Below are 19081 nucleotides of genomic sequence, written 5' to 3'. Positions count from 1 at the left end.
CTCTTATGTGTGTGAAATCTTATGGGACTTAACTGCTAAGGTCATCAGTCCCTAAGCTTACACACTACTTAACCTAAATTATCCTAAGGACAACACACACACACACACACACACACACACACACACACACACACACACACACACACACACACACACACACACACACACACACGCCCGAGGGAGGACTCGAACCTCCGCCGGGACCAGCCGAACAGTCCATGACTGTTGCGCCTCTGGCCGCTCGGCTAATCCCGCGCGGCGTGTAGTTTTCAAATGCATGTTTTCTGCTTGTAGGGAAATTTACAAGAGGTCTTCAAGATTCTCTGCCGCGCTAACCTGGCCTCCCCAGAATCCGAAATTGCAAATCCCGCCTGACGACAGTTTCCACAGTTCATGTTAGCTTGTGTTTCATTGGTTTGGCTTGGGTGATTCCAGAACCGGACAGGACCAGAGGGTGTTGAAGCCTTTGGAAGCAAATATTTTCAGCCGAGCTCATTGAGCTAAGAGACGGTGACCAGGGTAGCGGTGGTTTTCACTCAGGCGTGCGTCGATTTTGAGTTCAACGGATTGAGTAGTCGTTGAGGATTGTGTTGGTATTTCGTTCACCCCATGTATTTGATTTCCTCGGTGCCACCCATATGGGGGAGGGTTTCCCCCATCGGCCCCACGGGATTATTATTATTATTATTATTATTATTATTATTATTGTCATTATGTCATCAGCAAATCCGATATGGTGCACCTTTCCACCACCGAAAGCTATGTGCATTGTTCGACTCAGTATTTCTATCACATAAATATGGGTTATAATTGCCGCGCGGGATTAGCTGAGCGGTCTGAGGCGCTGCAGTCATGGACTGTGCGGCTGGTCCCGGCGGAGGTTCGAGTCCTCCCTCGGGCATGGGTGTGTGTAACCTTAGGGACTGATGACCTTAGCAGTTAAGTCCCATAAGATTTCACACACATTTGAACATTTTTAGGTAATAATTAAGTTTTTTGGGTATTAATTACGTTACATTGCTGCTAGTAGACATATTTCTCACTTTTTCTTGGGCAGTTGCTACCTGTTACTCCATCATAGGAATTTATGTGCGCAGCATTGTTGCAATACAGACGTTCAAATTATCCAATTTCTGTAATTTCATTTCGATACCAGATCGTTCTAATCGGATTCAGCCAGTCAGGCTTAATGTGGATATCTGAATACGACTCTCATCATTTGGATAGACTGGGTAAACCACATTCTTAATCGGACGGTTGAATCTAGATCACTTATTTATGACATGGCCTGAATTCTTAGACACTGTGGAAAATAATAATACAATGTGCTTATTACTAATATGTTATTTAAATATAAATATATGAACGAACGAGATAACAGTTTATTTACAGGAGCAGAGCCCCATCCATCATAGCAGAGCAGTGCGAGATTGGTTTCAGGGCCGAGAGAGGATAAAGATGGTTCAAATGGCTCTGAGCACTATGGGACTCAACTACTGTGGTCATCAGTCCCCTAGAACTTAGAACTACCTAAACCTAACTAACCTAAGGACATCACACACATCCATGCCCGAGGCAGGATTCGAACCTGCGACCGTAGCAGTCGCACGGTTCCGGACTGCGCGCCTAGAACCGCGAGACCACCGCGGCCGACAGAGGATAAAGCTGTTGCCGTTTGTTCCACGATCACCGTACATCAACCAGATAGAGAATATGTGGGCAGAGGTAACAAGGTCATTGCCATGTGGACCTACAAATGCAAGCGACCTTTGGACGAATATAGAAAACGTATGGTGGGAAGTAAACCATCACGCTACACTGTCGACGACTTAATGAAATCAATGCCCCTACGCCTTCGAGAAATCTTACGTAACGATCGTGGGTGGGTTTGTTACTAAAAGTATACTCGTCCACAAAACTCATGTGGACAATTATCTGATAGTCGGTCAAGCTTTGCTTTTTTCGCAGCTGTTTAGATACAAGTCCATTTACTTTCAGTCTCCTCCTTACAATTCTTGCAATGCAAGGTAATTGAAAAATCTCATCCACTCGACGCCAACTGAGGAATTGACCGGTGCATGTGTTGTTCAACACACAGTAGTTGTCACCCTCACTGGAATCAATGACTGTGTGTGTGCGTGTGTGTTTTCGTGTTCACGCACCATCTGAATCAATACTATTAACATTAGAGAGACAACCAACAATAAATATTGCATCAAATATGACTGAAGTATTTTAATCCGATGGGAAGTTACAAACTGAATTTTTACCCAACCCACGACCTGCATATTACGTTACGTTAAGTAAGATGTATTAACTCCATAGTATCGTTAGCAGAGACAGTGCGCTCTTGTTGTCGAGGCTCGCGACAAGTGCAGCGATTGGCAGTGCCCAATGCCGCCGTGATTTGTTTATGTTGGCTGACCGTGGACAATGCAGCAGACGCTTCCCCATAAACAGAAAGAAATCACCTTGGCTCTGACTGCAGTGAGCGGATATCACTGCCTGCGTGTTCTTGTAGTAACCAACGTGAGACTCTACTCACAGGTGCCATGGAGCAGTTGCAACTGGTATCATGTCATTAGTCGTCAGAATATTAACCGGTGATGAAATGTCCACTAATTGAATCCCAAGAAAATATAAACCTCACAAAGGAATGTGAGGTGATACCAAAATTTATCCAACATACAAAAACTAATTGCAGGGCTTTCATGTATGCAGTAGCATCACACAAGGAAATATTATGCCTTGGAAGCGTATATTTCATTTCCTCTTCTCATAGTAACGCCCTTGTTTTAGTATGAAGTGAGAAAAAAACACGAAAAACTAAAGTTCCTGAGAAGCATATCAGTCATTTCCTCTTCTCATATCATAACTTTTGTTATAGTATGACGTAAAAAAAAAGTTTAAGGTTGTGAAGCATAATATGACACCTTAGTAAGTCTATGTATGACACCAGATTCTTATCGTAGGCGCTATCGGAAACGCAAAAAGCAGGGAACTGTCCATTCTTTTGTCTAACAGTCTGTCTCCTTTCATGAATTACTCCCGCTAGGAGATTCTTATTTAAGGACTTGTGAGCATCAAGTTCATCAGAACAAGCCTTGTGTTATTGTGCTAATTACGGTATGGAAAAAATGCAACAAAGACGATTTCCCCTAAAGCAGTGGGGTTATTTGCAAATGTCTGTATTCAGCAATGACTGCCAGCTGCCTTAACACTTCACAGAATCCATGCGGCGGGCAACACAACTGTGCGTGAACTTCATACTAGAAAAGATCGGCCACCTCGGTCGGCATAATCGTATACTGACCATTCGTTATTTGACTAAATATTAACTACAATCTGATTCGCATATATATGACATGCCTTAGCGCCGGCACAAAGCAATGACTAAGGGTTGAATGCCGTTGAAGTCCCGTTACACTAATGGCAAGACAAATGTTCGCAAATCACCTCTATTGCCTCAAAAAACAATTGCATCTTAAATATCGAAGGACCGACGTCCAAGACGGCAGATGAATATTTGAGACCGACTGGGCTTCGAGAACCTGGACCTCCTGCTTACTAGACAGACATGCTGATCACTGTACTATTATTTTTTTAAAAAAGTTTGAGAAGACTTTCAGCACCAGGTAGGCGGAGGCAAAGAGGGCAGAGGTCGAAGATCCGAGGCCTGGCCTCAATGGCTCCCCAATACCTGTCACTGAGCAGCTGCATTATTAGCATGTATTCCACGTTTGCACCCATATATACCTTTAAATTGTGGAAAGAAACTGAAGTAGTAATTAAGGTAAAATAAATTACTGATTGCCGCCTCCAATGGCGTGCGTTCCTTGTAGAATATAACTTATAACAGTGAAAAGGGTGACGGAAAAATTCATAACAAACATTCATTCAGAAATATATTCACAATTTAAGTTATTATGCTCTTAACCACAATCCGAGTTGGAGCTCTCTTCAGTTACAGTTAACCAGTGCTCATCTATTGCACTATTGTAAGAACCGAGTTGCAGTATTTTGGATTTAAAATTTTGTAAATTCGTTTTCAGAACTTATGAGACCAAGCTGCTTAGGTCATCGGCCCCTAAGCTTACACACTACTTAATCTGTCTTAAACTAACTTACGCTATGGACAACACACACACCCATGCCGGACGGAGGAGTCGAACCTCCGACGGTGGGCACTGTCGGGACGCAGCAGCCAATCTCTTTTCAGCACCTATCCACACACGCTCCTCGTCAGACGCGAATTCCCATCTTTGCCGCATACCACATGCGCGGTTCTTTCGGGCATGTCCGAAAGGAAAGACAATACGAATCTGGGTTCGAACCTGGTCAGGCACAAATTTTCATCTGACGCCGTTGTTCTATTTTAATGCGCATGACAGCCTGGACATCTGTCCTATCTGTAATTGATTAACAAGGCTTCTTATTTCGGTTCGTAGTGTGTTCTTTCGGAAATGTCCGAAAGAACACACACACACATTTTTATCTTAAGTGCTATTCGGAAAATGCTAGGTAACTCAGTGATAGTGCCGGACTGGAGCTGCATCAACCTACTCATTTCACTAGATATAGTTGTAATTTTCTGAACAATTCATGTTTCATAAGTGACAGCGACAGTGTCTCTCATCGTTTACTTTGTAGGAAACCTGCTTCTCTCTGCCCTAGCCTATACTATAGCAATGAGTGATTGCTCACATTCTTGATACCTCACTGGACGTGCTACTGCAACTGTAGCCAAAGATTCAAATCCCTCTGGAAAAGTATGTTTCAAGTCAGATGGTTTTGCTCCTCCCGTACTGTCATTAAAAACGATCACAACGAAATTAAGTATAGGTATCCTATGAAACCCTTGAGTTCATACTGTGGTGCTGTGAAGATGAAAAAAGTAGTTTTTCACAATTATCAGACGACAGATGGAATTTGTCAGATTCCGCTAATTATGATTGAATTATTAACTGTTGATTCACAGGCGCTTTTCTGCCGCTTATTGTAACTGTTATTTGAATGTTAGAGCTGGACGAATAGAAACATCAAATTTTCGCCATATGAAATGTTCGAATTCACCCTAAGTCTTCATGTTTCGAACAAAGGCAGAATATCCGTCAGGAAATCTGACAATAAGCCAGGCCATGCCTGTCTTCTGGTGGACGTGCCAATGACAGTGATCTCAGTAATAATATTGTACAGCAAATATACATTGCCAACTCAACCACTGGAGAAGTTCCAAAACTGGGAATCGCGTCTGGTGAATACGCTTTCAAGGTTTCTGTCCGATTAAACACAAATAATTTCCGCAGTTATTAATTTATGACATGTAGTTTGCATTCAGTGCATCGATGTATTACAAGTAATTGCACTCTAGCCCCTACACCTAGTTACAGAAATGCGAATAAGACTCATTGACATATGAGGATCTTGCCACCCCCAACTTTGAAACGAAGCTGTAGTCACTTCCGAGGTCACTCACAGAACACATCAGCTGGTATCCTTCCTGGCAGTATAACAAACTTGGCAACAGCGCAGAATATGTTTGGCAACTCTGTGACCGACGAGCTACTTCCTTGACGGCACAGAACTCTCCTGCTAAATTCACTTGATATTATCGTGTCATTTCAATTTAATACTGAGTGATTTTCGCTTGAGACATGACATAAGGATATCAGTTAATCCTTTTGAGTCCACGAAAGTCGTTCCACATGAGAAATACAACTACTGTCGCCTCTTATGTTGCGGTTTATCTGCCATAGCGCTTACTGGGTCAATAAGTAAATGGAAGACACCGCACCTATTCGCTAGCTCGTAGGGAACGTGCTTGCCTGTCAGATGCATGCTGCCTCTGTTCGCCTTTCGAGCCTCGCCGAAAGCTAGATTTTTAATTGTTTTGTAACAGAGCTACAAGCAGGCAGATACAAATTCAATGAGGGAATCGTAGGACAACGCTCTAGCAAAATTCGTCTTGCTTCTTTTAATAACCCTTAGTGTCAAAGCGAAAACCTTGAGGTACTGCTAAATTCATAATGCCACGTTTTTGTTTTCTGCCGGCATATTTTTTGTTGTTGTGAATACATAATTTTATCTATGAACTGCCACATTTTCATAATACTTGCGAAGCAAATCATGTGAAGTAACACTTCAACAACTTGTTGGGAAGGTGGAAAAAGCACTACCCTTTCTGGATGCTCTCTGTCTCTTCCTGGATGTCTAGTATACGACCTTCGAGTAAATGGTTAGAGATGAAGAACCTAGTGGTGAATGAACTCATAGATGAGCTGAATGCGGGAGACTACTCTTGAAAAGAATTAGTAGACTAACTATTCACAGTAAGACTTAGAAAATTTGCTAGTACTGTTAAACCTATGTGCACTGAACATCGTGAAAAAGTATTTAAAGACGAGCCCCACGAAAATTGGTGTAGTATTATTTATGGGGAAGCATGTCCAGCACACATACTGAAAAATTATGTTTCTTGATGAAACTTTAGAGGGTTGTAGTGTATCTAGAGGTAGCCCTGGATGGAAAACTATTATGAACACCTCACATAAAGAATATGTTCCATTGCGAAAGATAATATTATAAGCACTAGAAGCTGCTGTAGGGTAAACTGGGGTCTAAACCCAGTACGTACTGGATATACATCCCTGCAAAAAGACCAATGATAATTTATTGACCTATAATATGAACAAAGTCGAACAGAAGGTTGCTGCTAGGGAGTCTGGCAAAGTGCAGAGACTGGCCTGCTTTCACAAACAGATGGAATTAACAGGACATTCACTCTTGGAATGGATATTATGCTAGACATGCCCGCCTTACACCTGTGGCTTAAAATGGAGGCATAAGCAGGTTGGTTGGTTTGGGGGATTAAAGGGACCAGACTGCGACGGTCATCGGTCCCTTTTTCCAAAAAAAATTAAAACCGTCCAAAGAGAATAAAAACGAACAGGGAAGACGTCAGACGACACGGGACAAGGAAGACTCCGACAGAGATCAGACAAAACGAAATAAAAGCACACGGTGGTTGGCCGACCACAGTAACAAAAAAAGGAAAAGCGAACCACCGAGAACACATTAAAAAACGAGTTTAAAACCGTAGGCCAAAAGCCAGAATCAACACAAAACAATAAAATAAAACGCAAACACTCATATTAAATGATAAAAACCGCATGCCCGAATAAAACGTAAAACTAAGTCAGCCATAGCCGAGTCATCTGTTAAAAGGGCAGGGAGCGTGTCGGGCAGTGCGAACGACTGCCTGAGCACAGCTAAAAGTGGACAGTCCAATAAAATGTGGACCACTGTCAAAATGGAGCCGCAGCGACATAAAGGTGGGTCCTCTCGTCGCAATAAGTGGCCGTGCGTCAACCACGTGTGCCCAATGCGCAGCCGGCAGAGGACAACAGACTCCTTGCGAGAGACCCGCAAGGAGGAGCGCCACACACCGGTAGCCCCCTTGATGGCCCGAAGTTTGTTGCGTGAAGGCAGGGCGCGCCATTCAGTGTTCCAAAGGTCAAGAATTTTGCGGCGTAGGAATGCTCGCAAATCTGTCTCCGGGAGGCCAACGTCCAGAGATGGTGCACTAGTCGCCTCTTTCGCCAGCCGGTCAACATTCTCGTTGCCGGGGATCCCAACATGACCTGGGGTCCACACGAAGACCGCAGAGCGGCCGCAACGCGCAAGAGTATGCAGGGACTCATGGATAGCCATCACCAGACGGGAACGAGGAAAACACTGGTCGAGAGCTCGTAAACTGCTCAGGGAATCGCTACAGATAACGAAGGACTCACCTGAGCAGGAGCGGATATACTCTAGGGCTCGAAAGATGGCGACCAGCTCAGCAGTGTAAACGCTGCAGCCAGCCGGCAAGGAACGTTGTTCGGAATGGTCCCCTAGAGTGAGCGCATAACCGAATCGACCAGCAACCATCGAGCCGTCGGTGTAAACAATGCCAGAGCACTGATACGTGGCCAGGATGGAATAAAAGCGGAGTCGGAAGGCCTCTGGAGGGACTGAGTCCTTCGAGCCCTGTGCCAAGTCGAGCCAAAGCCAAGGGCGAGGAACGCACCACAGGGGGTGTACGCAGAGGTGCCCGGAAAGGAGGTGAAACAGGGACAAGCCCAAGCCCGGAGAGAAGCTCCTTGACGCGTACGGCGATCGGACAACCCGACCGGAGCCGACGTTCTGGCAGATGGACGACTGACTGCGGGAACAGGACACGGTAATTTGGATGCCCGGGCGAGCCAAAAACATGGGCAGCATAACCAGCCAGTAATTGTTGGCGTCGGAACCGCAGTGGAGGGACACCTGCCTCCACTAGGACGCTGTCCACAGGGCTGGTGCGGAAAGCACCAGTGGCAAGGCGTATCCCGCTGTGGAGAACGGGGTCCAGCACCCGCAACGCAGATGGGGAAGCTGAGCCATAAGCCAGGCTCCCATAATCCAGACGGGACTGGATTAACGCCTGGTAGAGCCGCAACAGGGTAGAGCGGTCGGCGCCCCAGCGGGTGTGGCTCAAGCATCTCAGAGCGTTTAGATGCCGCCAACACGTCTGTTTAAGCTGCCGGATATGAGGCAGCCAAGTCAACCGGGCATCGAAAACCGCCCCCAAAAACCTGTGGGTCTCCACCACAGCAAGAAGTTCGTTGTCAAGAGAAAGCCGCGGCTCCGGATGGACCGTTCGGCGCCGGCAGAAATGCATAACGCGGGTCCTGGCAGCCGAAAACTGAAAACCATGCGCTACAGCCCAAGACTGCGCCTTGCGGATAGCGCCCTGTAGCTGACGTTCAACAGCTGCGATGCCAGTAGAGCTGTAGTAAAGGCAGAAGTCGTCAGCATACAGGGAAGCGGAGACAGAATTCCCCACGGCCGCAGCGAGCCCGTTAATGGCTATTAAAAACAGGCAGACACTTAAAACAGAACCCTGCGGCACGCCGTTCTCCTGGACGTGGGAGGAACTATAGGAGGCTGCGACTTGCACGCGGAAGGTAAGATACGATAGGAAATTGCGGATAAAAATCGGCAGAGGGCCCCGAAGACCCCATCCATGAAGCGTAGAAAGGATGTGATGACGCCATGTCGTACCGTACGCCTTCCGCATGTCGAAAAAGACAGCGACCAGGTGCTGGCGGCGGGCAAAGGCAGTACGAATGGCCGACTCTAGGCTCACCAGATTGTCGGCGGCGGAACAGCCTTTACGGAACCCACCCTGAGACCGAGCCAGAAGGCCCCGAGACTCCAGTACCCAATTCAAGCGCCGGCTCACCATCCGTTCGAGAAGCTTGCAAAGAACGTTGGTGAGGCTAATGGGGCGGTAGCTGTCCACCTCCAAAGGGCTCTGGCCCGGTTTCAAAACGGGGATGACAATGCCCTCCCGCCATTGCGACGGAAACTCACCCTCGACCCAAAGACGGTTGTAAAGGTCGAGGAGGCGTCGCGTGCAGTCCACTGAAAGTTGTTTCAGCATCTGACAGTGGATGCGATCGGGCCGGGTGTGGTATCAGGGCAAGCAGCAAGGGCACTGTGAAATTACCACTCACTGAATGGAGCATTGTAGGATTAAGAAGTGTTTGTGCGAAAAGAAAGGCTCCGACGTTCCATCCGCTCTTTAATGGAGCGGAAGGCCTAGGGGTAATTCGCAGAAGCGGAACTCATAGCAAAATGCTCTGCTAAGCGATTTGCAATGACGTCGGAGTCAGTACAAACTGCTCCATTCAGTGAGAGTTCAGGGACGCTGGCAGGGGTCCGATAGCCGTAGACGCGTCGAATCTTGGCCCAGACCTGCGACGGAGTGACATGGAGGCCAATGGTGGACACATACCGCTCCCAGCACTCCTCCTTGCCTTGGCGGATGAGGCGGGCCCGCGCACGCAGCCGTTTGAAGGCGATAAGGTGGTCTATGGAGGGATGTCGCTTGTGACACTGGAACGCCCGCCGGCGATCTTTAATGGCTTTAGCGATCTCAGGCGACCACCAAGGCACAGCCTTCCGCCGAGGGGACCCAGAAGAACGGGGAATAGCAGATTCGGCGGTAGTAACGATGCCGGTGGTGGCCGATTGAACCACCGCATCAATGTCATCATTAGAGAGAGGCTCAATAGCGGCAGTGGAGGAGAACAAGTCCCAGTCAGCCTTATTCATAGCCCATCTGCTAGGGCGCCCAGAAGAGTGACGGTGTGGTAGTGACAAAAAGAGCGGAAAGTGGTCACTACCACACAGGTCGTCATGCACACTCCATTGGACAGACGGTAAGAGGCTAGGGCTACAGATTGAAAGGTCAATGGCGGAGTATGTGCCATGCGCCACACTGAAGTGTGTGAAGGCACCATCATTTAACAGCGAGAGATCGAGCTGCGACAATAAATGCTCAACGATGGCGCCTCGACCTGTTGCCACTGACCCACCCCACAGAGGGTTATGGGCGTTGAAGTCGCCCAATAGCAAGAAAGGTGGCGGCAATTGGGCGACCAGTGCAGCCAGGACATGCTGCGAGACCTCACCATCCGGTGGAAGGTAAAGACTGCAAACGGTAACAGCCTGTGGCGTCCACACCCGAACAGCGACAGCCTCTAAAGGTGTTTGGAGAGGGACAGACTCGCTGTGCAGAGTGTGAAGGACATATATGCAGACGCCACCAGGCACCCTTTCATAAGCTGCCCGGTTCTTATAATAACCCCGATAGCCACGGAGGGCGGGGGTTCGCATTGCTGGACACCACGTTTCCTGCAGAGCAATGCAAAGGAAAGGGTGAAGGCTGATAAGGTGGCGGAACTCAGCTAGATGGTGGAAGAAACCGCTGCAGTTCCACTGGAGGATGGTATTGCCCATGGCGGAGAAAGGCGTGACGGGACTGGGAAGGCAGATTACGCCGCTGGGTCACCTGCTGCCTCCGATTGAGCACCTGTGCTAGTGCTATCCATGGCGTCTGAGGGACCGGCGAGACCGAGGTCCTCAGCGGACGCCAGGATCTCCACCTCGTCCTCAGACGCAGAGCTGGAAGGTGGCGGTGGGGTGGCTGCCACCGCGAATACCTTGGGCTTAGAGCTCTTCTTCTTGGATTTCTCACGCTGCTCCTTGGGTGTAACTGGCTGGGAGGGCTTCACCGATTCAGTCTCCGGGACTGAGGAGGATCGTGAAGCCATTCGACCAGCTGATTGTGGGCACTTACGCCACTGTCGGTCGTCAGCCTTCCCACTGGTGGAAACCTGGGAAGGGAGGGACCCAAGGGACCCCTTGCGAGCGTGAGAAGCCGAAGAAGTTGGACACTTCTCCGGCTTAGAAGCAGGGACGGACGTCCCTGATGGGGGGGGGGGGGGATGGTGTTGCCCCTGAGGTAGGTGGCGCAGGAGCAACCCGGTGGGTAGAGCCCCCCACCAACTGGCAACGGGGCAGGAGGAGGTGTACCACTCAGCGATCCGGCCGGAAGTCGCGAAACTGATGGGGCGAGCACAGGTGTTGTAGCAGCGGCGTAGGATGATGTCATTCTCACGGGATGTAATCGGTCGTATTTCCTTTTGGCCTCAGTATAAGTCAGTCTGTCCAGGGTCTTATATTCCATGATTTTGCGCTCTTTCTGGTATATTCTGCAGTCTGGCGAGCAAGGTGAATGGTGCTCCCCGCAGTTGACACAGATGGGAGACGGGCGTCCGCAATCTCGACATGTGAGGCTGGAAGTGCAGCGGGTAGACATATGGCCGAACTTCCAGCACTTGAAGCACCGCATCGGGGGAGGAATATAGGGCCTGACGTCACATCGGTAGACCATCACCTTGACCTTTTCCGGTAACGTATCACCCTCGAAGGCCAAGATGAAGGCACCGGGAGCTATCTGATTGTCCTTCGGACCCCGATGAACGCGCCGGATGAAATGTACACCTCTGCGCTCTAAGTTGGCGCGCAGCTCGTCATCAGACTGAAAAAGAAGGTCCTTATGGTAAATAACTCCCTGGACAATATTTAAACTCTTATGCGTAACAGCAACTTCCCCCAACTTGTCACAAGCAAGTAATCGTCGTGACTGGGCAGAGGATGCCGTTTGTATCAGGACCGATACAGAGCGCATTTTTGACAAGCCCTCCCCCTCCCCAAACTTGTCCTCTAAATGCTCGACGAAGAACTGAGGCTTTGTGGAGAGAAAAGACTCCCCATCAGCTCTCGTACAAGAATCGGGGCGAATAACTGCTACTGCCATCCTGAGATTTACGTTCCTCCCACGGTGAGGCCAGGGAGGGGAACGTTTTCGGATCGTACTTCTGAGCGTTAAATTGAGCCCGAGAACGCTTAGAGACTGCTGGCGGCTGGCCGCCAGCGAGAGATGATGTACCACGCTTCATTGCGGGTCATCCGCCCTGATGCCACCTACTCCGACCAAGGGCCGTCCCCACGGGCGCCACCCAGCCGCAGCAATAGCCACCTGGCAGGACGGCCATTGCCGGGAGTCCTGATGCCCCAAGGAGATGGGCATCTACTCCTTGGCATACGTGGGGAGTTAACGGCGCAGGCATCAGTAGAGCGATCCCTGTGTTGTCAGGGGGCTACAACCAACAGGGTACATGGCGGCCCCACCACAACGGACTGGCTACAATGCTGGATCTTAGGGGCAAAACTGCCCAAGGTCGTCGTCGTCGCAGTTAAAAGAAACACTGCAGAGTGCGGCGTGGGAATCGCACCCAGGGACGTATCCTCGCCCAAGAGATGGAAAACGAGCGGGACAGCATTGCAACGACGAAAAAGCCGGCTAAAGGTCGCAAAATGCACTACAGATACAGTGCACCATGTAAGGCGCCCTTCCCCAATTGGCTCGCTCTTCGGAATAATTTAGAAAGATGGAGGTCAAACTCGAGAGGGGACCATCACATAAGGCCGAAACATTGGAGACTCCTTTTAGTCGCCTCTTACGACAGGCAGGAATACCGCGGGCCTATTCTAAGTCCTGAACCCGGAGGGGGATTAGATTTTGGAAGGAGCGTTATGCACCCTGCTGCAAACTCCGGTGGTAGAGGAGCGCCAGTAAGAACTTCATTGGCGATAGCAGTTAAAGTATCTCGTAAAAGGTTAAAAAACTGCAAATAAAATTCAGCGGGAATGCCGTCCATTCCAGGAGATTTCCCCCTAGGACTGCGCTTGACAGCTTCTTGCAAGTCGTCGGACGTAAAAGCCTCATTAAGATGGACACGGTCTGTGCGGCTTAAAACATTAGGAACCCCCTGTAAAATACGACGCAGCGCAGCGGGATCGACATCAACATCTTGAAAGAGAGACTCAAAATGTGCGTGGATTTCAGTCTCAATCGTCACCCTGTCGGAGGTCGTTATTCCATCCCGAGTGACCCACGCATTTAAGGCCAATCGTTCGCGCATCTTCCGCTCTCTGTTGAGATGATATATAGAGAGCGGTTCCCCGTCCACGGCACCCACAGGCTGGCTCCGTGTAACCGGCCCTCTACCCTTCCGCGGCAGTTCGGTCAAAAGTTCGGCCTGAAAATGTTTGAAAATGGGAAGAAGATGCGGCTGGGCCGTAACCTGTCGGGCTAGGTCCTTCAAACAGCTCTGATAAAAGTGTGACGTCGAGCGACGCCAGTGCGCTGCGTCGCGGCTAAAATTAATTAAAAAGGACCGGACTGCAGGTTTTGCAGCGCCAACCCACCACTTGAGGAAGCTACCATCACCGGGTTTAGTCTGCAAATGTTTGTGCCACATATAAGTAAAAGACTGCTTAAAATGGGAGTCGGCTAATAGGCTGCAGTTAAACTTCCACAGATTTTTTCGATAGGAAGGCCTAGAAAGTGGAAGAGAAAGTTCACAAATACAACTGCAGTGATCTGAAAAAATAACCGGCCTGATCTCAGATCGAGTCACCGGTCCTGCTAGTGACGATGACACATAAATCCGATCGAGTCGGCTGTGTCCCGTTGGATAAAAATAGGTATACTCCGTTTCAACCGGGTGGAGCATTCGCCACGTGTCCTTGAGAGTAAAACTCATGAGGAGCGTGTGGAGTTCCTGACACTTGTTGGGGCGCGGCTCCTGGTCGCGATCATCGGTGACCGCATTAAAATCACCGCCTAAGATTAAATGAGCGGAATTCCGGTGCAAAACCTCACACAGCTCCTGACCATAAAAGAGCCGCCGCGCCGCGTAGTCACTGCCGGAAGGAGCGTAAACATTAACAAACACGACGCCTTCAATAGTGCACGCAATAGCGCGGCCAGTAGGTAGACACTCAATATTCGTGACACTGAGGCCGGGACAGACTAATATAGCAGTACCGGTGACGTCATCAGACACCACATTATCCACAATAACGTAGTCACTCAGATCGGTTAGAAGCATCAGAGCCTCACGTGTCACTTCTTGCAAAAAGGCGACATGGCAACGGGTTTCATATAAAAGATTTTCTAAGGCAAAGACCTTATGCGGACTACGCATTTTGTTAACATTTACGGTAAGAATATGCCACCGACGCGTGTCAGGAACCATACACAACGCAAGGGACAACAAATGCAGTGCTCACAAGAAGCGAAGCAGTAGCGCTGCGAAGATAACGCGTGTTGTGGTCAAGAACGTCGAAAATGGCATACCGACAGGTGGCAGATAGTATACACGGAATACACACGAAATAAGGGTCCACTATAAAGGTCACAACGGCGCCGCCGAAGCAAAGCAACATGTGAACATGAACGGCGAAAATGATCCACCGCAGGCTACCGAACAGCAGGCACAGCTAAAACACCAACAATGAAGCACATACAAGAAGCACAGACAAGAAGAGGTGTCCCGGCACAGCGAGGACGACGCAGTCGAGCGACAGGATCGGTAAAAAGCAAACCGCCGACGCCGTACACAAAAGCAAAAGACAGGCATGAAGTGGCACAGCAAAAGGTCATGTGCGCTACCAAACGACGCATGCAATGGACAACAACGGTAAAAGTCATCCCCAACAGGGCGAGACAGGAGACATAGGTAAAATAATAAAAGATGTGGACAGAGTAAAAGTACATGTACGCCGCCAATACTATTCCATGTAGTTCGTCGGCATGAGCGATGAGACATCACCTCCGACGGGGGGCACACACTAGACACAGACAAAGACAATATATAATAATAATAATAATAATAATAATAATAATAATAATAATAATAATAATAATAATAATAATAATAATAATAATAAACCCCGTGGAGGCCCGGGAAAAGAATAGGCCTCCGGTATGTTCTGCCAGTCGTAAAAGCCGACGAAAAGAACAAACCACTAATAGGGCTAACCCCCCTTTTAGTGTGATTACTTGGTTCAGGACAGAACTAAAGAAGCCTCGGACAAGCGCCGTCATGGTCGGGGACGGCGCTTGAACCCTATGCCCGCCCACAATGGTAATGACACTGCTAGCCAACTGGAAAATGATTTAAATCCAAATAGAGGTGTTTTGCAGGATATGCTTCCTGCAACCACCCTAGAAGGAAAACAAAGGCAGAGGATGAGATGGTCAGATGAAGTTAATCGACACCTCATGTTCTGTTATTACCAAGCAACAAACCTAGGAACCAACACAACTGGATACAGATCACAAGTATACACAACATTTATTACCAGATACCCAGAATTAAAATTTTTAACAGAACAACGTCTAGCTGATCAGATTCGTGTAATAATAAAAAATAACAGGATACCCCAGTCAGAATTAGAAAACATCAAACAACAAGTACAACAAATACTGGAACAAAATAATGTGCAATTAGAAGAAGAAGAAGAAGAAGAAGAAAATACAGTAATGGACTCAAACATCCCAGAGCAAACAAACAAAGAACAACACGCATCAATTAAACAATCAGAGGAAAATGAAATTTTAAGACAGCCACCAGCACAAGCACAAATAGAACACGAAGTGACACACATGTTAGATATAGAAGAAAAATTTCAGTTGACATATATAGAATACAAAGACACAAATACAGACATAAGACCATTCTTGCATAGACCACCAAATAGCCCACAAGTCGAAACAACAATAAAAACTATCAACACAATCATACACAACAAAATAAATGAATACACAACTATGGAAGAGTTACAACTACTGGTTTATGTAGGAGCACTCACTACACTAAATATACACACTAGGCAGATATCAGAACCAACCAACACACAGAAGAAACCCACAAAACCAGCATGGCAACACAGGCTACAGATCAGAATAGAAAAACTGAGAAAAGACATCGGACAGTTAACACACTTTATAAGAAATGAAATATCAGACAAAAAACGAAAAAGGTTAGGTAAAATCTCACAACAAGAAGCAATAGAGCAATTAGATGAAAAGAAGCAAAAATTACAAGCTTTGGCGAAACGACTTAGAAGATACAAAAAAAGTGAAAATAGAAGGAAACAAAACCAAACATTCAACACAAACCAAAAGAAATTTTACCAAACAATAGATAACACACATAAAAATAGACAATCCACCAAACATAAGAGACATGGCACACTTCTGGAGCAGCATATGGTCAAACCCGGTACAACATAATAGGCATGCACGGTGGATACAAGCAGAAACAGATACATACAAGATGATACCACAAATGCCTGAAGTTATAATTTTGCAACATGAAGTCACCCGAGCAATTAATTCTACGCACAATTGGAAAGCCCCTGGAAATGATAAAATAGCAAATTTCTGGCTAAAGAAGTTCACCTCAACACATTCACATCTAACTAAATTATTTAACAGTTACATTGCAGACCCATACATATTCCCTGATACACTTACACATGGAATAACTTATCTGAAACCTAAAGATCAAGCAGACACAGCAAACCCAGCTAAATATCGCCCCATAACATGCCTACCAACAATCTACAAAATATTAACTTCAGTCATTACACAGAAATTAATGACACATACAACACAGAACAAAATTATAAATGAAGAACAAAAAGGCTGCTGCAAAGGAGCACGAGGATGTAAAGAGCAACTGATAATAGATGCAGAGGTGACATATCAAGCTAAAACTAAACAAAGGTCGTTGCACTACGCATACATTGATTACCAAAAAGCTTTTGATAGCGTACCCCACTCATGGTTACTACAAATATTGGAAATATACAAAGTAGATCCTAAATTGATACAGTTCCTAAACATAGTAATGAAAAACTGGAAAACCACACTTAATATCCAAACAAATTCAGATAATATCACATCACAGCCAATACAGATTAAGCGTGGAATATACCAAGGAGACTCATTAAGTCCTTTCTGGTTCTGCCTTGCTCTGAACCCACTATCCAACATGCTAAATAATACAAATTATGGATACAATATTACTGGAACATACCCACACAAAATCACACATTTGCTATACATGGATGATCTAAAACTACTGGCAGCAACAAATCGACAACTCAACCAATTACTAAAGATAACAGAAGTATTCAGCAATGATATAAGTATGGCTTTTGGAACAGACAAATGTAAGAAAAATAGCATAGTCAAGGGAAAACACACTAAACAAGAAGATTACATATTGGATAACCACAGCGACTGCATAGAAGCGATGGAAAAAACGGATGCCTATAAATATCTAGGATACAGACAAAAAATAGGAATAGATAATACAAATATTAAAGAAGAACTAAAAGAAAAATATAGACAAAGACTAACAAAAATACTGAAAACAGAATTGACAGCAAGAAACAAGACAAAAGCTATAAATACTTATGCCATACCAATATTGACCTACTCATCTGGAGTAGTGAAATGGAGTAACACAGACCTAGAAGCACTCAATACACTTACACGATCACAATGCCACAAATATAGAATACATCACATACATTCAGCAACAGAAAGATTCACATTAAGCAGAAAGGAAGGAGGAAGGGGATTTATCGACATAAAAAACCTACACTATGGACAGGTAGACAATTTAAGAAAATTCTTTCTAGAACGAGCAGAAACTAGCAAAATACACAAGGCAATCACTCATATAAATACATCGGCTACACCACTGCAACTTCATAACCACTTCTACAACCCTTTAGATCACATAACATCAACAAATACGAAGAAAGTAAATTGGAAAAAGAAAACACTACATGGCAAGCACCCGTATCATCTAACACAGCCACACATCGATCAAGACGCATCCAACACATGGCTAAGAAAAGGCAATATATACAGTGAGACAGAAGGATTCATGATTGCAATACAGGATCAAACAATAAACACCAGGTATTACAGCAAGCATATTATTAAAGATCCCAATACCACAACAGATAAATGCAGACTTTGTAAACAACAAATAGAAACAGTAGATCACATCACAAGCGGATGTACAATACTAGCAAATACAGAATACCCCAGAAGACATGACAATGTCGCAAAAATAATACATCAACAGCTTGCCTTACAACATAAACTTATAAAACAACACGTTCCTACATACAAGTATGCACCACAAAATGTACTGGAGAATGATGAATACAAATTATACTGGAACAGAACCATTATAACAGATAAAACAACGCCACATAACAAACCTGACATCATACTCACCAATAAAAAGAAGAAATTAACACAATTAATCGAAATATCCATACCCAATATAACAAATATACAAAAGAAAACAGGAGAAAAAATTGAAAAATACATCCAACTGGCTGAGGAAGTCAAAGACATGTGGCATCAGGATAAAGTTGACATCATACCAATTATACTATCAACTACAGGAGTCATACCACACAATATCCACCAATACATCAATGCAATACAGCTACATCCAAACATATATATACAATTACAGAAATCCGTAATTATTGATACATGTTCAATTACCCGAAAGTTCCTAAATGCAATATAACACATACCATACAGTTAAAAGGCAGTGACGCTTGATCAAGGTCCGCGTCACTTTCCATTCTCAACCAGACTTAACGTCTGAGAAAGTAAAGAAATAATAATAATAATAAAAAACGGGCACAACTGCGGAAGCAACGGCGTCACAAGGAGTATACACTGTGGCTACACAACGACTAAAAGTTCCGCCCGCGTACAACATATACCACACACATTTAAAGGCGAATAAAAAAG

The 19081-nt window shown here is 46.1% G+C and overlaps 1 protein-coding gene across 1 annotated transcript in view; it reads right to left on the bottom strand.

The window, feature by feature from the left end:
* The window catches only part of LOC126231759 (nascent polypeptide-associated complex subunit alpha, muscle-specific form-like), a 69638-nt gene that overhangs the window by 17279 nt on the left and 33278 nt on the right, over window positions 1-19081 (bottom strand). The window lies entirely within an intron of this gene.

This window comes from Schistocerca nitens, chromosome 1, assembly GCF_023898315.1.
Source record: "Schistocerca nitens isolate TAMUIC-IGC-003100 chromosome 1, iqSchNite1.1, whole genome shotgun sequence".
Classification (NCBI taxonomy): Eukaryota; Metazoa; Arthropoda; class Insecta; order Orthoptera; family Acrididae; genus Schistocerca; species Schistocerca nitens.
The sequence above is the reverse complement of the archived record's forward strand: the minus strand, read 5'-3'. Positions and strand labels throughout refer to the sequence as shown.